The sequence below is a fragment of the Genypterus blacodes genome, unplaced genomic scaffold (assembly GCF_046128005.1).
Source record: "Genypterus blacodes isolate CSIRO-AG114 ecotype Tasmania unplaced genomic scaffold, CSIRO-AGI_Gbla_v1 ptg000076l_1, whole genome shotgun sequence".
In the NCBI taxonomy this organism is placed as follows: domain Eukaryota; kingdom Metazoa; phylum Chordata; class Actinopteri; order Ophidiiformes; family Ophidiidae; genus Genypterus; species Genypterus blacodes.
In genome coordinates this window covers 7,877,709-7,900,224 of record NW_027466885.1, presented here as the reverse complement: position 1 = coordinate 7,900,224, position 22,516 = coordinate 7,877,709, and positions in this window count along the sequence as shown.

Below are 22,516 nucleotides of genomic sequence, written 5' to 3'. Positions count from 1 at the left end.
TGAAATGTGCCATTTTGCTAAAGCGGTCCACCACCGGCAGAATGGTTGTGTTACCTTTCAAAGGTGGTAATACGGTCACAAAGTCAAGGGAGATGTGGGACCATGGGCGTTGAGGAACTGTAGTGGGGATAGAGCAACCCCATCTGAGCCCTGGATGATGTCTTATTCTGTGCACAGACCGCACAGGGCGCCACCTACTCGGATGCCTCAGATTTGATGGACAGCCACCAAAACCGCTGCTTCAGCACAAACATGGTCTGCTTAACCCCGGGATGGCATGGTAGCAAGGAGGTGTGAGGCCAGTGAATTACCTTGGCTCACAGTGCTACTGGGACAAACAAACGGTTGCCTGGACACCCACTAGGTGCTGGACTGACATTAGCCTGCTTAACATCTTCCTCTATCTGCCATGACACCACTCCAACCCCATGGTTAAGTGGAAGGATTGACTCAGGTTCTCTGGCACTAGGTTTTGGCATTTTGTGATCCCGGTCGATACGATATCGTGAAGTTGAACCTGTTAAAAAACAAGGTCCACCTAGCTTGGCGTGAATGAAGTCTTTTGGCTTTCCTAATATATTCTAAGTTCTTGTGGTCGGTCCACACAAGGATTGGTTGGTCAGCCCCCTCCAACCAATGTCTCCACTCTTCCAAAGCGACCTTGACTGGTAGCAGTTCTATATTGCCTACATCATAGTTCTTTTCTGCAGGGGTCAACTTACGCGACAGGTAGGCGCATGGGTGCTTTCGGTTTTCCTCGGCTGACCTCTGGGACAGGATCGCCCCAAAGCCCTCGTTTGAGGCATCCACCTCAACCACGAATTGGCGTGTCCGGGACGGTAAGTACTAGTGCCGTGGTCAATCGTTCCTTGAGGCACCGGAAAGCCTTTTCCAGCTTGGGACTCCATGAAAAAGGAATCTTGGGAGAGGTGAGTGCATGCAGGGGTGCAGCAATTGTGCTAAAGTTACGCATGAACTTACGGTAAAAATTGGCAAAGCCCAGGAACTGCTGGACCCTCTACTGTTGACAGGAGTTGGCCAATCGGCCATAGCAGTGACCTTGGCAGGGTCCATCTGTATTTCGTTTGCTGTGATATAAAACCCAGGAAGGAGACGGAGGCAGCATGGAAATCACATTTCTCGGCTTTGACATAGAGCTGATTGGCTAACAATTTGTAAAGCACCTGGCGAACATGGTCTACATGGGACTGAATGTCTGGGGAAAAAATCTAAATGTCATCAAGATACACAAAGTGTAGACAGTTTGATTAGAGAGTTTAGTGTAAATAAATATAAAAGGTTAGGTTGTTAATTTGGACTGGCTGTCATGTTGACGGACCCCCGGAGCAGCATCGGTGACCTTGCTGGTCCCTGCTGCTCTAATGTGTTGGCTGAAGAGTGTGAACACAGATAGGCGAGCTCAACCACAGGCGAGCACAAACCAGCGGGGACTGGGAGATGATTTGGAGGCTTACAGTTTGAAGTTTCTAATTAAATGTTTAGGCATAGACAAACAACCTGTTTACTGCTTAATTTATTGCCGTCAGCGGTGCAGGCCCACGGAGGAAACAAGCTCATAATACTGTCAGCTGCTGCTCTTGGCCTCGCTCACACTCACTGTCTGTGACATCAGCAGAGTGCCCACTGCACAATAGAATGTGTGTTAATAGGCACACATGACAGATGCCTGTCACTCCAACCAAGACCTTCCTTTTTTGCCTTTATTGTTCCTGAAAATGACATTTACAGTCTTCTCTGGAACATTCTGACAACACAATTTTGCCTATATTAATTTTCTCTCTCTCTCTCTCTCTTTCTCTCTCTCTCTCTCTTTCTCTCTCTCTCTCTCTGTGGAGGAGAGTTTAGTTTCTGAGAGGGAGACAATCAATATAGAAACAAATACAAATGAGAAAGAAATTATTATATAAGTTTGCAGCTTTTCAAAGTATCTGAAAGCTTCTCTATGTCCCTGTTAGAATTTAGATGCAGTAACAAGCTCTTCGCTTCAGTTCACATTGATTAAACTGATTGGTTGGTTGATTGATTGATTGACAGCAAGGGAATTCTGATTCATCTGTTCAGATGAAATCATAATTAGTGAATACTGGGTTTATTTCTTACATATACAGTAAATGTGCTTCAAACACACCAGATCAAATCAGATTCAGGTTGCTTCTTTACTTTACACCTCATATATGACTTGTTATAAAATAAATTGGAATTCGATGTTGGAAAGTATTGTTAGAGTAATTGGCTCTGGAAATCTTATGCAGGTAGTCAGTCGACATTCTTGAGTAATCGTGTCCAATTCCCAACAATCTACTTAAGTTTTCTACTGTTTTCTGATAGTACAGCTGTTTCACTTCAGGTAGATACTTAAAGAGAGCTTGCAGGGGTTTTAATTGGTGGAACCTGTCAGGAGTGATACACAGTCGAGGAGTAAATGCTGCCCTAGAAGCGAACTGCCACTGTTAAAGTGAATGTTTTTGGGAATACGATGGTTTTGTTGAGGTGGAGGGTTTATTTTGTCTGACCTGTGCTCCTAACAGTTGTGCGGAACTGGACTATCTTGAACAGAAACATCCAGTAATTAGTGTTAGAAATTGGAGACATTCCTCATCCAAGTGTAGCATTTCTGCAGAAATTGAGAGGCTCTGGACAAAATTGCTGACTTTTGCAAATAATGAGCATACTTGTGGGATTTACACAATTTTTCTGAGCTTTCCTGGAGTTCCTAAGTCTTGCAAAAGTGGGGAAACATAAAGCTAGAACAATGGAGACTGTCAATACAGAATGTCAATCAGTAAGTAATCCCTGAGCTTCTGCATTTATTCTGGAAAAATCTCTTAGGAATGACCAGGAATGCCACCTCCAGGATATGGAATGTTGCTACTTGCTTTTCATTGTATCAATATTGGTGTTTGGTTGGGAGAAGGCATCAAGTCTTGACACCATTTGTAGTGCAGTGCTTGAACATCTTGATCATTTCAACTCAAAGTCGAGTCTGAATCATACTACTTGAGTCTGGTCTCGTCTGCAGACTACAGGAGCAAAGGAGAGCTACTTTAGCCGCTTTCATGCTTGGATATGTTTATTCAGACGCTCTTCGGCTGTAATCAGCTTGCATAAATCTCTTTGATGATAGCCGCTAGGACATCTGCCCGAGCAATAAAAAAAAATCCAGGGGGCGCAATAAAATGTCTGGCTGAACATATGTTAATGGAAATGTGAGAAGAGATGAAAACTTTGTCCGTAAGTAATTGTTGCAGTGTGTGTGAGTCATTTTTGGCGTCCTGGATTGAATTTAGCAAAGCGGTTGATGTTATTTCTGTGTGTGGAAGTGCAATGATCACCCAGCGTGATGAGGTCACGAGCTGAGGTTGTTGGGAGTTTCAGAGTGCTGAGCCAGCTGTGCCCTTCAGCAGGTCTTTATCACACACACACACACAGGCGCACACACACACGCAGCGTTTACACCGTTTCTCATTGCGTGAGATGTTCGCGATGCACTTTACCTTCGCCTGCAGAAGCAAGGTGGAAAGGAACAACGATTCATCAGAGGCTTTGCTCTCGAGTGTGAGGAGTGTGTGTGTGTATTTTCTGTTTAAGTCAGTGTGTGCGTGTCTGTGTGTATGTACTTGTTCATTATGTGACTGATTCTATGCACAAGACCTCATTTCTTACAATGAAAATTAACCTTTTCCCTCACAGCTCATTCTGACAATTTTTGAATGTGGAAAAGTAAGATAATAAGTAACATAAAATGATAATTAATGACAGTATTTCAGCTTGACCCGATTGTAGCTGCTTAAAGGGGGCTTGGGTCACTTTAGAATGGGGGAGGGGGACACAGAGTAATTTCCAGATTTTGTGTATTTGGAGGTTTAACTAGATGAATGAGCAGAGCGGTGTAAAGTGGTGATCATGTCTTAAATTCACCCTGGAGGTAGATATCATTGTGATTTAATGGCGCTCATCCGTGTACTAAAAGCCTTTACGTTACACACTGTATTTCTCTCCCTACATGGAGGAGAAAATAATCTGTGTGAGTACAGATCAAATGTTAAGTGAGAAAGTGATGAGAGTGTCTGGTCGTTGGTTTGTGAAATGTTCCCCCTCTGTCATAACGTGTGCCCTCCGCCGCTGGACGCAGAACAAAACAGCAATTAAAGAAACATTGTGTTCTCTGTCAGGCGCCATGTGACGAGCCACCGGGGGCGCTCCCTCCCATTCACAACACGTTGCTTCGTGAGGAGTGTGACTTTGACAATTGGGTCAGCGCCAGAGTCTGCGCAAACAACCGTGCATGTCATTCACCAAGCTTCAATACTGCCTAATGATGTCCAGAGAGTTTGGTGGAATAGATAAAAGCAGGGGCGAAGGCGAAAAGATGCCAAATATGAGAGTGTTAGAGGGGTAGGAGGTCTGGAAGAGCTTGCAATTATATCGATCGGGCCCTCGTGTGTCATCTCAGTCTGTCAGGCTGAGTTAATTGTGTGAGAGAGGTGTGGATGGGTGTCTGTGACTACATAATTGATCCATTTTGTGGGGTGTTAAAGCCCCCCGTGGAGTCAGGTGAAGATGGCGGATTTGGAAAGCAAACACGTTGTAATCTCTCTTCTCTACCGTGCCGTGGAATTTACTGGATGCAGCAGCAGAAGCGACTGCTGGTTGCCTGCGGTGCCCCCCCTGGTGCATGTGTGTAGGAGGGGGGCGCAAACTTTCGAATGTGTGTAACTGCATTTGTGTGGAACATGTCTGTACAGCTGCATGAATTGTAAAGCATGTGTTTGAAAGGGGAATTCCTCAAGCTTGAGACTTATAAAGGCATTCTTTCTTTTCTAAACCAGAAAAAAATCCTTTTAAGTGTAAACTTAATTAGCAATAAAAGCTATTCTGATTCTGATTCTGATTCTTTCTCAAAAAATTCAGCAAATGACTCATCAGGCAAAGAAAACATTATTTTACCTTCAAACTAGTAAAGTAATTATTCCAGCCTGTTCAGGTGGATTTTAGTGAAACTTTGGAAATGAGGTAAAGCTAATTCTGCACACTTAAATTGTTAAATGTATATATTGACTTGTAAATGACCAGTAAATATGATTGTGGTGCATCTAATTAGCAATCAAGGCCGCACCTCTTTATTGTGCTGTATGTTATATCTGATATCACCTCAACTAAGGAGGCGACAGTTTCCACTCTCTTTTCTCTCATTAGCAGGCAGATTTGAGTGAAACGTGATTCAAATATTGATCCAGATTCATATTAGAAATGAATTGGAAACAACGCTTCTTTCAGCTTTGTCCATTCCTGTCCTCTCCTAAGCTGAAATAAGGGACTGAGTAACTTCCTTAACTTCGTGTGTGCACAATGAAGCATTCTTTAGCTGAAATTAATTTAAAAGAAATTCATGTGGGCGCTCATCAGCCTGCGTAGCTGCAGTGTTGTGTCAGGCTGCGGTGGCACACACAGGATGTCTCATGTCTCAGCCCACAGCGAGCTCCCATGGTGCCTTTGTGGAAAGAGCTTGAGGTGACGGGGTGTTTACTTTTCTGTGTGTGTGTGTGTGTGTGTGTGTGTGTGTGTGTGTGTGTGTGTGCTGAAAAAGAGGAAAGGGCGGATAAATAATTGTATGTGCGTGAAGGGAACGTGTAGAGCAACAGACAAAGGTGCAGATGGATAGCGGAGCAGAGGGGGAGGTATGGAAGGTGAGAGCAGATGATTTGCTGACACCGGGTGACAGTGTGTGTTCGTCAGCGTCCCTGGATGATGTCTCAGCGCCAAGTTTGGTGGAGGAACCACAACAGGACTGAAAATTCCCTAGTTGTTCCGCCTGCCTATCGACGTTCCTGTTTCCCTTGAGTGCGTCTCTCAGTTATTTTCGCTCACCGTGCCATAAATCTTCCCTCATCTTCCTCTCTCGTTTCGCTGAAGCCAGGAGTTGGTGTGAGATCTTCACACCAACTCCTAATTGATTTTGCTCAACGTTCCCTCTCATTCTTGTTTTCGAGGGCGGCGTTGAGCTTTATCTGTCGTGGCACATGTGCTGCACCGTGTGCCTGCAATCTTGCATAATGAACGTGAACGATTTGCTCAAGGGTTTGCTCCGACTGATTCCAACACAGCCAGGCCGGGTGCTGCATATGTGTGTATATATGTGTGTGTGTGTGTGTGTGTGTGTGTGCATGTCTGAGCCCGTTTCTGTGCATGCCAGTCTCAAGGCCACATCATTAGAGTAAGAGGGGCTGTAATTAGTGAGTCCATGCATATTAAACAGAGCTCCCACATCTCCAGATCTGACAGCCTTGAAAAACAGCACTCTGCAGCGAGTCGCGAGGCGCCACAAATGTCCACAAGGACTCACATGCACGCACAAACTCACAGAGCATCATGGGTGATAAACTGCCAAATTAAAAACAACCACTTAGAGATTCCTTCCTTTTGTTCTTTACCTTATTCATGGGCGACGTGGAACATTTTGCGAGATTGAAAGGAAAAAGGGTCGTATCCTTTGATACCGAACAGAGGGCCATAGAGGGACGTTAGTGTGTGCCAAACTCCTGTATGGGGGGGCACATGCGTGAGTGAGAACATAACATACACACTCATTTCAATCTCAAACATTCCATACAGCTGCCAGAGCATAACTTGCCTATCCAAACACTTTGTGCAATGTGACATCTCTCTGTACAGATTTTGCTTTTCCTCCCACAGTTTTGCTTCACCGTAGCTATACAGCTCGAGTGTGTATGTGTGTGTGTGTGTGTGTGTGTGTGTGTGTGACTATCAGTTATAGCTACAGCAGTATATTCCCCACAGCTTATTCCATGTTTTCACTGGTAAATCCTTGATCCAGTCGCTCCATAGCTTCACCCAAAAAATGAAAGGGTCTCACTCACGTCACGGAAAGCGATTTATGTGGCTTTTGCAGAGTTGAACAATTTTTAAAATCAAATAAGCAGCAGCGAGCTTCAAACCAGCAACAGCAACGAAAAAGACGAGAAACTAGACGAAACTATCACGACTTTGATTAAATCACATTCCCCATTCCTAATTTAGTTCCAAGCTTTAAAACAGAAAGGTCGGTATTGAAAATGTGTTTGGCATTTAACTTACGTCATAACACAAATAATGAAGAACAAAAATGATATCTATTTTCCATAAAAGTAAGTTAGTTAGGAGAAGGAGTTGAAGTAACCCGGGTTGGATGCTGCATCTCAAACTGTTATGATGCAGAGCGAGTTGGATTCCGGGTCATTTTTGGTGGATGAGGTGAAGAGCTTCATCTGTAAGGCCTTTTCATCAAGTTCTATTATGTGTCCGCATCCATCTGTCGAACTCTTTGATAAGCCTTTTGGATTGAGATTTTAAAAGAACACCTAACCAGACCTGTGACAAACACTGCATTCCTGTTTATGACGAGTTTATTGTCACCCACAAGCAGCTGAAGTTTGGAGCCTCTGTTGTCATCATGAAGGCTGACTCATAGGTGGCGTTGGGGCTGTGTGCCGAATAGAAGTGTAACAATGGAACAAAATGTCTGTGTGGCTCATCTCGCCGTGTATTTCTGCGAGGAGGTTACTTCACCATCTTCTTCCTGTTATTCCTCTTTCATGCTATTTCTGCACAGACACACAAGGGGAACAAGAGAGGGTCAACAGAAGGGCTTTTTCCTTGTGCATCACCGTTTCAAACTGATCCAGGTAAAACTTTGTGCAAGGCCAAACTAACAGGATAAAGAAGCAGGAGAGATCACTCCACATTTTCTATCTCTCCCTGCTTTACCCACACTTAGCCAATCGGGATCCAGGAGGCAGCGACTCCAGAGGAAACGAACGCATCCAGACAGAGCCACGTGCTACTCCAGGACCGTGATTAAGAACCACCACCATTGGAACTCAAACGACCACTCCTCATTGAGATTTAAGACGCATGGACGCAATTCCATTACAACCTTCAGAGTTACACCTTCTGAGTGATAAATAGCGTTCCCCGGCTGTTTGCGCTGTTCATTCAAATGCTTCCGTAATTGGCCAGCTAATGGAAATCATCACTCAACACACTCGTCCAGTGCTGCTTCCTTTACAACGGAGTCGCTTGAACCAAAAATCCGATTCAGATAGATGCCGTAATCCCTCATCGCCGCCTTTTGTGGCTAATCTCGTATCCCGTGATGTAATGTTTTTGACCGCGAAACAATAACCCCCAGGGATCTGGCGGAAACATCGAAAGTACGAAGCGTCATCTGTCCTCTGTGGGTGTATTTCTGTCAGCCTGTCATAAGCTTGTTGCTGAAAATTGTTCACACTCAGTTGCTTTTTAATTAATTGTCGCTTCACAGAAAACACAACAGCCATGAAATTGCCATACATGTTTTTTTCGTTCGCGATCCCGGAACGTCAGAAGAGTTTAGTGAGTTTAACTCGGCGTGAAAGCAAATGGAAAAACTCTGGGAAAGTGTTGGAAATGTACTTTTTCCAGCAACCTTCAAGAGCTGCAAAATGAAATGAGAAGAGACTGTATGTGATGTATAGAATTGGAGGGAGAATTCATGCTTTAGGTTTTACAGTGTCCCACTTTGTCCTCTCCCGTCCCTACTGATGAAGAGTTTGCAGTATGCCTCTTTTCCTGCTTTGACCCATTTGACCCCGTAGCCTGTCCCGCGGGGCCTCGCTGTACACTCACATCGCCACACACGAGCAATAATACAGGTCAGTCAGAAGTAGGCCAAACTGAGGCCGTCCCTGTCCTCCGCTGACTGTACATTTCTGCTTCATCTCAGCTTTAATCTAAAGTCTTCATAAATTTCCGTCACGCGGTCCGAGCAGATGCAGGTGAGAGTGTCGGTAAGTGCTGAAGCAGATTTCTGTGGCGAGTGCAATATCTACTTGAAAGGGAATTACAACAGAGATGTCCAATTGATTCGTCTTGCGGCGTGTAAGAGAAATTGCTTTTGATAAGAGAAATGCAGCATCGGTGGAGCAGTTGGGGATCAGAATCAGATGCAAAAACGCGTCCAGTCTTTAAACTGGGTGCTTGATCAGGGATGAAAGTGTGAAACATGTTGTATAAAGATTTTATGGACACTCTTGGTTGATACTAGTGTGTTTCAACTACAAAACTGGAGACGTTTGGAAAAGCCAAGATCATCTTACTTTATCTTACGTCTGATGCAAACTGTTAAGCTGTTAAACTCTCTTTTGCTACTTGCTGATGCTGCTATTTTAGACCATATCTAACTCTCAACACCCAGAAGACAAAGCAGGCTGCTCATGCTGGCCGCTCAGGTGCTCAGCCTCTCGCTTACAGTATTTATGCTCCTCTTCCTCTAAGACAGGAGTGTCAAACTCATTTTAGGTCGGGGCCACATTCAGCCCAATATAGATTCAAGTTGGCCGGATGAGTAAAATCATAGCAAAATAACTTAAAAATGGATGTAAATGGACAACTCCAAGTTTTCCCTTTGTTTAAGTGCAAATAAACTAGTTCCTATTGCAAATGTTTACTTTTATTTAACTATCTTTTTTACAAAACAGATTATAAACAACCTGAAATTTCTTAAGTCAGGGCCCCCCTTCTGTAGATAAGAATATTTTCGCTTGCTTTGTGCTGCAGATCTTTTCAAATCGGGGTTGCAGCTGCAGAATGATACTTTTCAATGTCCAGCTTCGAGCTATATGTTGTGTTAATTGAGGCTCACATAGGTAGGATGTGGCAAAGGAAGGAGTGTGGCCAAGGCTCTCCTACCGGCAGTAGCTCAGTCGGTAGGGATTCCGCTTGGGAACCGGAGGGTCACCGGTTCGAGTCCCGTAGGGACCAAGTAAGTGGACTGGTTGCTGGTGAGTTGCCAGTTTGCCTCCAGGGCACTGCTGAGGTGCCCCTGAGCAAGGCACCGAACCCCCAACTACTCCAGGGCGCCGAATAATGGCTGCCCTGCAATAATTGGGAGTCGCTTTGGACAAAAGCGTCTGCTAAATGACCGTAATGTAATGTAATGTACCTAGCAGCGGGTAATCGCTCATTCTCCTGCGTTGTTGATATAATGATTGGTAATAATAAATCCCTCACAACTGGGCTTGTAACGCTAAACTAGCGGCTAGTCAAGCTACAGATGCGTCAGACCAGCTGATCAGCGCAAACTGTGAATGTTTGCCGATAAAAACTAACAATGGATAAGGATAAAAATACATGGAGCAATAATGTTATCTGGACGCTCATTCTCCTGCTGCGATACAAAGAGGTATGGCCTCATTAATTTGCCTAAGGCGATACTTTTTTGTATCGCTCCTCTTACAATTTGCTTTCACTCACAACAATACAGGAGCTAATAATTAATAATAATGTGCTTGCTATATATCGAGAGAAATTAAAGATAAATCATGAATAAAAGAAGTAAAAGGCAAAATATTCAAAGATATTTACAGAACAAACAAGCAGCATTAACTGAAAAGTACAAAGCAGGAAATGAACATAAAATAGCGATTTGGATACCGCTGTGGAAAGCTGAGGAGAGCAAATCGATCAAGAAGATCGATTTGAGAAGATCGTAAGGCACAAAAAGCCATTCACTGACGGACATTACATGAAGGAATCATTTACTAAAATAGCAGATAATATATCCTCCTAATATTTCACCTCTGTTAAACGCTGAGCTGACGCTGATGTGGAAACGTTGCATTTTAGTGGCAGGATGCCGTCACTTCGCGGGACACAAAATCGACGTGCGTTGTGGGAAATGTAGTTGATGGACAATGTACGCTTATAAGCATCATAGAAGTTTATTTTGCTATTATTTTACCTGGATTCCGCCTTTGTTGTAATCAGATCCCAGTGTTTTGTTCTGCCTCTGGTTTCATTCTGTGGGCTTAACACCATGCGTTTAGGGTGCAGTTTGCCTTGTTACTTGGTAGTTTAATGGAATGTGTAAATGAGGGTCGCCTGTTTGTTGGCCAGCAAAGAACAAGGAACAAAGAAGGAGGAATAATGGAGGAATAATGCGGTAAAATATCCATTAGCAGTCTGTTTCTTCCTCCGACGGCTGTTATCAGAGTCGAGCTCAGCTGCCACTGGATGCTCCCTATTAAACATTATCAAGCCAAAGAACAAACAAGCCACTAATCAAACTGCCACTGAAAGATGTTTGAGTGGAAAGGTTGATGCTAAACGGAGATAGCTGCTTCAATAATGAATTTGTAATTGGAAATGGTGAATGGAGAACAGATGATGAAGTGATCAATCAGCAAAGCTTTAATCATAATGTGGGCCTGGTTTTTATATCTGGGAGTGAGTTTACAAGCCTAAAGCTGCAGCAGGAGCCACATGATGCGACAGGACTCAATTTCGAGTCTTATACATACATATTTACATACATCAGTGCATTAGAAACCTCAAATCTGGTCTTATTGGAGCTCTTTGTTCCAGTTTCTCATGTTAATCGGTGCAGCTGTTACATTCATTCACTGCGCATGAAAGCATTTTGCAACAAGTTCCTCTAATTAATTATTGGAGAGAATTCTAATTCGTTCACAGGTCTTAATTCATCTAAACAAGAAACTGCGAGATACGTTTAAGTCCATTTAAGATGATGATGTCAGGCTCCAAACTACTAAACTAGACAAAAAAAAAAGATTTTGAAGACAGAATAATTAATAATCACACTGTATTCACCATGAAATTATTAGTTTATCAAGTGCTTAATTATTTGTATCATTTAAACATGCATGAAATCACACTGTAAATTGTTTTTGCATATCTATTAATCTATTTAAGTCATTAACTGCAGAGAAAGTAAACAATAGTGTAGCTGGCACACTGCACCTCCACATACCACATGAAACAGTATGTAAATGTGACAAGTGAGCAAAATGTGCAGCTACACCGCAAATGTCAACACTCGGAAGGCTGAGATGAAGAGGAGTGACTGACAGGCTGCATCTCCCACTGCCAATTAACGGCCCCGCGGTAAGGACAGTTAGCTTCAGATGTTCTCCCTGCGTCTCCCTCCTACGCTAAACAAAACTCTCGGGTTGACCTTGGTCACCTGGGTAACAGAAATGAGCTCTAAAGCACGACTGTAAGCGCCATTGTCCCCCGGACAAGCCTCCCATCCTTAGCTCCTCAGTTCTCGGTGCTCATTTGAATAGTTTTTGCTTGCTTCTGATGTTTTTTATTGATACATATCGATCAATCAATAAAGTTTAGACCTGATCAAACTTGCACTCACAAACAAGGGTTCAGTGTCTTTCTTTCTCAGATAGAAGTCAACAAAATGCCCCAGCAGACACAAACGAGACATTACCATAGGAGCTGTTGTGTCCTGTCATTCCTCATCCTACCACTAGTGGCCTCTAGTGGTCGTTAGTCCTGCTGCTTAAGTTCTGGTCCCTTCATGAAGTTCACCTGCTCTGTTTGGTTCTTTATGTTTAAGTAAAGGATGTCTTCACCAGATTTGGGTCACTTGTACCAGAAAGCCTCATTTTGTCAAATTCTTCATGGCAAATAATGTCTATCCATCCAAGAATAGAGGAAATATTCCTCATCTGCTGAAAGTTGTTTGATTAATGCTGAAATGTTTCCTGAAGTAAGTTAGTGTCTCTCCAGAAACTGCAGAGATAATCCACCTGTAATCACTTAATCTCTACACAGAAACACATTTAGCTTGTCAAGCTTTCTAAGTCACAAATCCACCATTTACAACAAAGCTGTGAGAGAACGCTGGCACACGTTCACCTCCATGTCCATCTAAGAATAGCTGCAACATTTCCTGGTTTAAGACATAAAACAAGACAAAACATACACAGGTTTTGTGGTGTAATGCTGGTAAATCCATCCAGTTGAGGGAGGAAAAGCCTGCCTGTGAATGAAACGGGGCACCAAGCCAGGCATCAAGTCTTTTACCACTAAAAGCCCCAAGGAATCTATCTATTTTGCTTCTTTTTTTTTTGCAATTTGTGTTTATTGAAGCAAACATTGTACATGACATTGTGCATACAGTTGTAGGATATTTTGGAGATAATTTTTTATATAGAAAGAGGGGAAAGAGGAGAGAGAGAGAGAGAGAGAGAGAGAGAGAGAGAGAGAGAGAGAGAGAGAGAGAAGGAAGGAGGTTGTATTATCACTACTATTGTTGTTAAACTTTATACACCCTGAGGTGGAGTACAAGTAGATTGGAATTGCAATGATGTCATAGGGCACATACAGTTCTTGCAGGATGAAACAAACAGCAATGTAGGCTAGTACAAATCGCATCATAGGTTGTGATAGAGAGAGAGGAAAGAAACAGAAAAAAAAGAAAAAAGAAAAAGAGAGAGGACATCCCACCCAGAAACCCCACCCAGCCCCATAGTCACACAACCCGGTCCTGGCCGGTCTGGGATGTAAAATAAAATGAAAAAATAAAATAAAAAGGAACTGATCGGTGTTCTGGTATTCAGTCACTGGCATAGCCTGTAGATCTGTGGAGTAAAAGAGAAAAGGTTGCCATCTCTGATAGAACTTATCAGTGTGGCCCCTCATAGTGTACTTGATTTTCTCGAGTCTAAAAAAATACATTGTATCCTTAAGCCATTGCGAAATAGAGGGAGGGGTGAGGGATCCAATGCAGGAGCAGAGTTAGCTTCTTTTTTAAAGTTTGGCAAACAGGAGACACAAGAAGAATTCCCTCCAGACTGGGAAAGGAGGGTGAAAGATTTTGGGTTGGGGTTTTGGGGGGATTTGTCTCAAAGCAGAATCTCCTTAGAGCTGTTTGGTTTATTTTGACAGAAAGCAAATGTAATTACAGAGTGGACTCAAACAAACGAGTGAAAGTTCTTAATGTTTGATTTAAGCGACGTATTAGCACAAGGTTGTAACAGTAAATTAAACTCAGAAAAAGCAATTAATTTGAGCCAAACGGGAGAAGTTTTAAGTCGTGTTTGCTGTTTCCACCACACGGCAGGAAAGAGTCTCTGCATAAAGAAGAAATTTCACACTTGCAGCTTGACAGGCGCCGTAATGGGAATTAACAAGAAACACAATCCAGGTACACACTCACCTGCAGCGGCGGATTGTGTATTAAATTGCAGTCGTGCAATCCATTTAAAAGAACCTCAGGCGCACCCTGCCTCTCGGGCGGATTAGCTTTGACTGTTGTATTGACTGCATTGTGTACATTATTGCGGCACTCAATCTATGCACGCCCAGGAAGCCCACATGCCCAACCACTCTCTGATTAATGATGCTGTTTCGGTTTAGTGTGACATATGGTCCCCCCTGTTCTCCGCTGGTTCCCGGGTTGAGGTCAAAGGCCCCGTGTACACAGACAGATTTCACGCATGGTTGGATCCTTTGCGCTCTTTTCTCCCGTCCAACAACTGTCATTAACCTGCAGTCGCGGCTATCTGATGGCAAAGCCCACAGGAGCAGCAACTCATTTGCTTCATAATTGCCGCTCTCTTAGAATGAGGGATTGAAACGCAGCAGGTAGTCCATAACTAAAGACCAACCACACACACTCCATTCATTAACACATGAGGTGGTGTGTTGTGAGACGCAGGCAGGGTACAGCGACGACAAAAAGAAACAAAAATGCATATTGTGTGATGAAATTGCATTTTCGCCAGCTTCCTTTCTTTGAATGTGCAAAACGCTGTGTGGGCAAATTTTCCAAAGACATTTCTAACACCTCAAATTTCCCTTAAATGTCCTCTTTGATGCAAGACTCAAACTGTGGGCCTCGCTAACAAGCACAGATTAGTAAAACGTGCACACTCCCTGGCTGCTTTGTCTTAAAAAAAAAACAGATGCAGACATTAACCGGCATCGCGATCTGCAAGTGACGCCTGATGAATCGTCTGGTGGCGGGCGGAGATGGAAGGCAGGTAGCTGCGGCAAGGCAATTATCAATCACACCCAGCGCTGAACTGCACTCATATTTCACGCCGCCGGTGTAAAGAGTGGAGGGACGTGGCACGGTATGGATTGATGCGAGGTAAACCTGCGCTGATTGTCTTATTCATCATCAGAAGTAAAGACCCGGCGGTCGGCCCGTTTGCATTTGAAAGAGCTATTTTGGCGTCATGTGTTGCGCTGGCGGCGATCTGTTAAGTATGACAACATTCGTATGTATATTGACCACGTCGAACCAAGCAATCCATTCAACTGCCATTCTATAGACCCATTAAAAGGCACTAGATCGGACCACATACAGACAATCAATGTTCTTTATCTTCTTTGCTTAAATGTTCTTTTGACTCTTTACACTTTGATGTCAGCGCAATAGACGCAGTTACAAAGTAAAAGTTTTGACTCTGCATCTGTTTGATAGGGGCATTTAAGGCACGTTAACTGCCCAAAATGACCCGTTTTCATGCAGTGTGCTCAGTGGTGCTGCAACAAGGGAGACTAGAGGTGGACGGATGTATTTAGCGGAAAATCCGTATTAGGTGTCTCCTTTAATTATTGGAGTATAGTACAAGTGAAAGCAGAACACTGGGGGGAACTACCATCCTCTGATAATGTAATTTGAGCTCCATTTCAATTAATAGAGCTCCATCTGGAGTATGAATGAGGAGTTAATTGTGTTTGTGGATCCAATTGTTCATTAAACATACCAAATGAAGCCAGAATGAGCAATCAAAGTTGACACGGCGGAATAATTTACCGGGTCAGGCGGCACGCCGACGCCGAACAAGAGTGATCGAGAGGAAATGAAGAGGAAGAGGAGCTGTGAACCAACCAGCTGGATCATATTACCAACCTACAACCTACCGCGGGACGTTTGAGTGTCTCCATAAGGGCGTCTCGTTAAGGAGCAGAGCCGGAGAGCAACATAAGAGGCAGCAGTTTTCTTTAATAACCACTTTGGCTTTCTGCTTACACGGTGGATACGGCCTGTCTGTCCTTACGCGACATTGAGCGAACAAAATATGGACGTGCAAGCAACCTGATTATTACTGGGGAGTGTAGGAAAAGCTAAATGATAGATGGGAGCGTCCAGAAAAAGATGTCAGAAGCCGGCGTAGGGGAAAAGTAATAGGATGGCCGCGATCTGGGAATAACTGACAAATAGTCATTATCACTCTCCCTCTGACGGTAACCTGGGAATACAAAGGTAGGTTATACAAACACCACCAAATGGATCCACTTCCTGGAGAAATAACCTCAGGCACCTTGAAATTAGGATGAAAAAGCCTATTTATTGATACTCATCTGTCTTTATCGGTTATTCCTTTGAGTGAGATACGGATTCATCGGGAACATGGAGTAAAAGTGCTTACTTTCAGGAGATATTGGTGTTTTGGAGGCAAAATTACACAAAAAGAGTCTTGAAAGAGCTGATCGCCACTTTCGGCCGCAGTCCGTCGGCGAAAGATGCGCGGCTAAAACGAAGCCGATCTGGGGAGAGTCGGACAAATGTCGTGACCTGATTCAAAGGATTTTTTTGGGGCTGGTTACTTGCTGTGACCCAATTCCTATGCCGGATCTGGAACCTCCACCTTCCCGGGTCGCGACGGCCGTGGGGTGGGATTTCACGTTCCACGAGGCGCTTCGACTCTCTGCTCTCGCAGTAGCTTCTGCAGGCTCTGCTCCTGTGTCTCAAGCTCCCGTGCTCCCAGCCCCTGTGTCTACAGCCTCTGTGTTCCCTGGTCCTGTGTCTGTAGCTCCTGTGTCTCATGCTCCTATGTCTCAAGCTCCTGTGCTCCCTGCCCCAGTGTCTTTAGCCTCTGTGTTCCCTGTGCCAGTGTTTGTAGTCTCCATGCCTTATGCTCCAGTGCTGGTGTTTCCTGCGGACCCAGGGCCTGCAGCAACCGACCCAGGGCCTGCAGCAGCCGACCCAGGGCCTGCAGCAGCCCTTCCAGCTGACCCAGTCCATGCTGCAGCCACTCCCACTCCAGCGTCGTCTGAGGAAGGCGGCAACGCTCCAGAGCCGTCTGAGAAACGCAGTGACGTGCCATCCCCGCTGCCCCTGTTTCCGTGTCGTCGGCAGCTGTTTCCGCTTACTGGTTTACTGGTGATTCAGCAGGACTTTTGTACCTGTCACTCATCAGTTTGTCAATATCAACAGGACACATCTTTGTGCACAGTGTCTGAGTCAATCATAAGTTTGTCAATATCAACAGGAAACATCTTGGTGCACACTGTCTGAGTCAATCATAACATTGTCCCTTGTCAGACTGCTCGTTTCCTCCTGTACTGGACTTCAGCATGCTCTTATCCCACAGTATAACTCAATCAACATTTTTGAACAGAAATGACTAATATGCTTTACTGGTATTAGAGGTTATGGCTGAATTCATTATTGATCCCATCTGATTGAACAGCACTATCTGAAGATCAAATGTAGAAGCCCTGCAGCCTCCTCTACATTCCTATGACCCTTTAATAATTTGTACATGCAGATGCATAATAGAAAACCAGCCGAGATTAAAACAGGAAAAGTCTGACTCTGTTTCAGTAGACTTATTAAACATTTCTCATGGTGCCGGGGAAGCCTTAAACTCTCCCTCACTTTAATATTTCACCATTTTATTTGAGTCTCTGGCTAAGTCAGATCATTCTTTACACCCCCAGTGACATTTCAGCTCAGGGATGAAACGCCATGCGGGAGGAAAGGAAGGAGAGCCAGACAGAGAGACTTTGTTCTTTGTCTAAAGTCAAATCGTGGTTTCCTATTTGGTGCTCAGAGTTCATATGATCACGTACAAAGTAACTGGGGTATGGCACAGTTAATAGATTTCTTTGGAGTGCCGCTAACTCATTTCCCATCTACCCTCCTTCTCATCAACAGTGCTGCCTGAACCCCGAATGCCACTGGACCATGTTTCACATTAGGGTTAAATCATCCATTTGATTGCAATTGCCATAATTGGAAATGATTCTAATCATGTCTTTGCAAAATAGCAATTAAGGGTGGCAGAGCCATGGGAGAGGGGAAGGCGGCGTGAAAATATTGACAGGAAGGAGAAGGAAAGAGAAAGGAGGAGGCTTTTGCAGGGCCGGCCAAGCAGAAATTGCTCTGCACAGTGGAGCGGTGGAGATAAGCCACAAAGCAGATGCCTGCATATCAAGTGCTCGCATTAGTTGCCACATTTTAAATAGCTGACTCACAACACCGAAATCACCACAAGGACGAGGACACAGACGTGTTGACTGTGTGTGTGTTTTCATTCAGTGTGTTGCAGTGCTGTGTCAGTCTCGTCTTGTTGGATTAAAGGGTGGGAGGGGGGATTTAGAAAACAGGGAAGTGACTTTTGAGCGGGTGGTGGTGTGTTGATGGGTGGGTGGGGGGTTTCCTGGTGTGGTCATTACCTTTGCTCAGTCTCAGGAAGTGGAGCAGGGGGCATCGATCACGTGCGTCTCCCTTGCGGCGCTGGAAGACGTTAGAGATGCTATGGGGAGACAGATCAGTGGTCCGTCACTTTTTCTGATGAGGATGTGATTGAAAACTGAAATACAGTGACAGTTTGTGCTGATCTTTGTGGAACGCTGAGGCGGCAACACTGTCATTTAAGCAGATCAGAAGGTGGGAGCGTTTGATTTATTTTCATTAAATCCTCACATAAATCAACAGAGGAAATGTGGATGTTTCCGACTCGGCTCCGGCAGATGGAATGATTTTTGCTCTCTGTTTTCCATCCACGGTCGTGCGGACGATTCTGTTCTATCTCTCTCAATAATTGTGTTTTTGTTTTTCTGTCAGCAGCATCGACTTGTCCAATCATGTTCTCCTCCTCGTTCAATTTCGCCCCTTGTTGGGCAAGGCCAACTTCTTCCAAATGCTCCCCTTTCCGAACGCAATCTGTGTGTGTGTGTCAAAGGGTTTAAACCAAGTAGGAAAATCAGTGTCAACCTGCTTAGAACGGGACAATATGATCGACAGGGAATAAAGATTAAACATGGAATATTTAATAACACCTCTCATTGTATTTCAGTCCAAAACAACCACAACTTTCCAGGAGCACGACGCCCCCCGATATAAGCTTAAAATGTTAATTAAGGAGAGTTATATTGGAGTATCTGGGGGCCAAATCTATAGCGGATAAGAATAAGCAAATATTTGAGCAATAGTGGAAATTAACAGTCCGCCCAAAATGCCAGCAGGTGAAAAAGACAGATTGTGGCTTTACCACATGGCTTTATCATTGCGTGAGAGTCTCTGAGAGTTAAGAGGGGGTACTTGTTATTGATTTTGCCCGTCGAGACACTCAAACACACACACACTCAGATGCACTCTTGGAGGGACTATCGAACCGCTCCAAGGCATCGGAGCGTGCACGAGAATTCGTCTTGCACAAAGATCAATGGCGATGACGCACCCTTCATCGGGCTGCATACAACTTTTGGAGGACCTGCAGGGGAAAAACGAAGACCATAGGCTAACAATGTTGTTTCAAATGCTTTTCATGCAACAGGAAGTCGAAGATTGACACACTTGTTATCCAATCTCCCGCTCAAAATCCAGAAGATACTCATGAGGGCGCCAGCTTCTATTTTTCCTGCGACACACTTTGATGTTGACGATTTGAGAAGCATGGAGCACGGACAGAAGAGACGGTCTCAGTCATGAATAATGGATGCCACTGCCTGTCCACTATGATACATGTGGTTTCCCTAATGAACACTTGCCTTTCACCAGATAAGTATGGCAGTTAGCTGAGGTCATGAGAGTGCAGATCTGACCTTAACAAAACAAATGCCAAGTACAATAGCTGAGCCTGCACTTTACCGGGTCCAGATCTCGACATCTCTGTGCTTTAAACATCACTTTTTCCGAAACGGGAATACGCCTTTGTCCTTGGAGCTTTTCATTTTCCCTGACAAGGAAACGCAATGTCAGATATTTTCATTTCGCCATCCACCCCGGGTCAAAGTCCTTTAATGTGTTCGATTCATCACGGCAGTAATTCGGATGTAGATAACAGCGGCCTGACGTCTGAACCGCCATATGAGGAACGTTTAATGGATGTAACATGAATCAAACAACGTTTAATGCAGCTCCGATCAGATATTTCCTGTTCATTTTGTGCTGGAAAGATTCAGGAGGAACATCAATGTAAAGGAGCTTAATTTCCTAACTGCCTGTGTCCTTTTGTAATCCAGTGCTGAATAATAATGAAGTTTTCAAAGCTACATCCAGCAGCACACAGCATACATCACTTTGACAAGGTCTCTCATTTTGATTTATCCGTGTGTCCACCAACAAGTGAATGCAGCATAAGTTTTTCGGATTTTCAGTTAAAATTTGCATCTTTTATTTTAAGTATGCAGTATCTTGTGCAGGAAAATACGTTTTGTTTCTTCCTCCAGCCATAACATGCAACAAATATATGTTCTTTGTCTCATTTTTACTGGTTAATGCAACTATACCATTAAATCTGCCACTGTAAGACACAAAATATGGCCTTAAAAAGGTATTTGTGTTGTTAGAGTCGACGTTGGGGTTTGTGGAGTATTTAGTTGCTTTTAGTGAGTGACAGCAGCAGGGACTCATAGAGGATTAAGTGGATCTTTCGAGTTTCCTACGTCAAGCTTGTCAGTAAAGATGGTATCTGTGAGAATACTGTAAGAAAGAGCGCAACGTTTCCATTATGACCTCACATAGATCCATTTTTCATACAGCATGTAGGTGGAGGGAGGCATAAATCCTTAATATCATACTGCACATTGAAATGATGAATATGAATGTCCGGCCCTAAGAAAGAACCAACCTTAAATAGTTTGAATTAACATTCCCAAAGTCTCAAACACATTTCTAATTGAGTGAGATTATTTTTTAGCTGTGAAAGCCACTGAACCAACAAAAAGGCTTTGGGGTGGGGGTTTTGTGCTGCTTAGCCTCTTATGTTCCATGTTAAGAGGCATAGTGCCAGCGGTGAGTGAAAGGGTGCAAAGTGAATGAAGTGTTTTGGCGTCGGATGAAGCTTTGTGCCAGCGGCTCTGAGCTTCTCTCTCTTCTGACCGGATTACCTAAGCAAATTTTTGGCACTCAAGCGTTTTTTTAAGGCCCAGTTTGTAAAAACAGGACAAACATTTTAGTTATCTGCTTTAAAATTAGACTCATGTACAGAAATCAGCTGGGAAAGAGTGGATGTTGACTTTGTAATCATGTGTCGACCTCTATATTTATGAGGATATTCTCAAGGTTTGAATGAAGATGGCATCGTTAACATCTGTATGCAAGGCAGCATTCAGGGGAACATTATTAAAACAAATCAGCTGATCAATATCAATCACATGTTATCTTTGCAGTGGCAGGTGAGGAGGAGGAGGAGGGATGTGATCATGAAGAAGAATCCTCTCAACCTCGTTCACGCGGAATCAAACGGAAAAACCCCAGAGGCACTTTGGGAAATGTGAAGGCAGCCAGGCAGCTTACTCACGTGGAGGTAAAGGTAATCATTTAAGTCAGGCAGCAGCATGCCGCTGCTGATTCAAAGGCCTTTAGCATATTTCATGTGTCAAAATATTGTTCTTTATTTCAGCGTAGCCAATTATGCCTTCAACAAAATGTCAGGACCCGAGCTGCATCACACCTCTGTTAGAGTCAATGTCTCTACCTCTCTCTCTCTCTCCTTCTCCCTATGCCCCTCTCTCTCTTTCTTTCTCTGTCTCTCCCCCTCTTTTTCCCTCTCCCTCTCTCGCATTCCTTCTTTCTTTCTCTCTCCCTCTCTCCCCCCTCTCTCTCCTCCTCTCCCCCCTCTTTCTTGCTCTCTCTTGCTCTCCCCCTCTCTCCCCTCTACTCTCTCCCCCCTCCCTCTCTCTCTCCTCCTCTCCTTTGAATATTCCTCACGCAGCTCCGCAGTGCCTCCTCGCTCCTCAGGATTTTGACGTATCCATCTCTGCTCGCTGTGGGGATTCGCTGACAGCGCTGACTGACACTTATAACAAACGCTGCTGTCAGAGACGTGTTTACGAAAAACACTCAATCTTTGCTTTTCTCACTAAAACAAGCACAAAAAAATTATAGCAAAAAACACAGACACTGGAAGTCTACATATTTGAAATATAACACTATTTATCAAGTAGAACAAACCACTTAGAGACTTTGGGTAAATTTACAACATAATATGTGATTATTTAGAACATTTGGGCTTCTGTGTATATATGTTAAAAAAATCACAGAAATATGCCACCAATTTAGTTTGCTCTGATTTTCACATCCTGGTGTAGAAACAAAACCTCCAGGTCTTCTTCTCTTAAATAATCTCTAAATGTTCCATGGTACTGATGAGTGTGATCATATTCATTTCCATTTAACTGTGCTTGTCATAAAACTGTGTAATGTAATCTATGTGTAAGGGTTAACTATGATACAGAGAAGCCACTGAAACTCATTGAGACCATGAGACCTCAGCTGAGTTATGCTCTGTATCAGAACTTTAACCTATTTTGCTTTCTAAACAGCTTAAATGAGATCTCTCTCAACTTGAAGTCCTTCTTGCCAGCCTGATGAAGTTTTTTGAAAACGACAGTATCTTATAATATTCTGTAAATCTTGTGTCTCTCAGTCAACCCGTTTCCAGTTTCCTGCTTCCGG